Source organism: Carlito syrichta, unplaced genomic scaffold (genome assembly GCF_000164805.1).
Source record: "Carlito syrichta isolate Samal-C Ts95f unplaced genomic scaffold, Tarsius_syrichta-2.0.1 Scaffold301321, whole genome shotgun sequence".
NCBI lineage: Eukaryota > Metazoa > Chordata > Mammalia > Primates > Tarsiidae > Carlito > Carlito syrichta.
The window spans coordinates 9,050-10,074 of record NW_007245417.1 but is presented as its reverse complement, the minus strand read 5'-3'; positions in this window follow the sequence as shown (position 1 = coordinate 10,074).

Below are 1,025 nucleotides of genomic sequence, written 5' to 3'. Positions count from 1 at the left end.
TGCATGTGAGCCTAAGTAAAGCTCAAATTACCCTCAGAACAACATGAGGAAGCTTGGGGCGAGACGGCCACCCTTCTGGCCTGCCTCAATCTCCATTGCCTACTTATGGTTCTCAGAACAACTCTCACCTTTATCTGTGAGGAGATCTGTAGTTTGATTTGGAGATCACATAATGATAAAAACTTCATACCAGATTTAGACAGTAAGACTATCTTTATGTGGCAAAAAAGATCAGAAATCTTCTAATTCAACCCGCACCCAATTATGTGAACCTCTTTAAAACAATCTAGAAAGTATGTTGCAATCTCCACAGTCAAGAAAAAGTTATGAAGCGCTCTCAACCTCCCCAAATAGGCTGCTTTCTTCCTAGACAGCTTACTTGGATGACTTGGCTAGAAATCCCTTATTTTGTGATGAACTTTGCCTTCTTGAAATACCCACCCATTGTTCCTGATTTGCTCTCTGCAGAAACTCACAAGAAGTTTGACTCTTTCTATAATTGGCAGTTAACCTTTAGTTACTAGAATAAAATGATCATATCCCCTTGCGAGTCTTATTTTCCTCATAACATTTTTAGTTTTTTCAGTTATTTATGATTGCACTGTTTCTGAAATACTCTCTGTCCAAATCACCACCTTGGGTATTTTAGTCCTAAGCATTAAGTTTTACATCTGTCCCTTAGCTATAAACAAACTGGCTGGCTGAAGCCATCACATATAGCTAAACTCTGTCTTCCTGCTTTTGCACATAACATTTCCTTTCCTATGTCCTTTATGTCTTACAATTAATATTTATCTCACTTTCAAAATGAAGGCTTATTACCTACCTCCTGAAAGTCTTACCTAAGTATATCTAAATGATTTTGAATACTGTTTCAGTGTGCTTCTCTGTCAGTTTGTTCTGGAAACATTTGTTAAAATAGCAGCACAGTGAGGCTGGGAAGGATGCAGCCTCTGGAGTCAGACTGCCCAAGTCTGGAATATGGCTCTGACAATTTATGCTCTTAGCACAATCACATTGTGTCT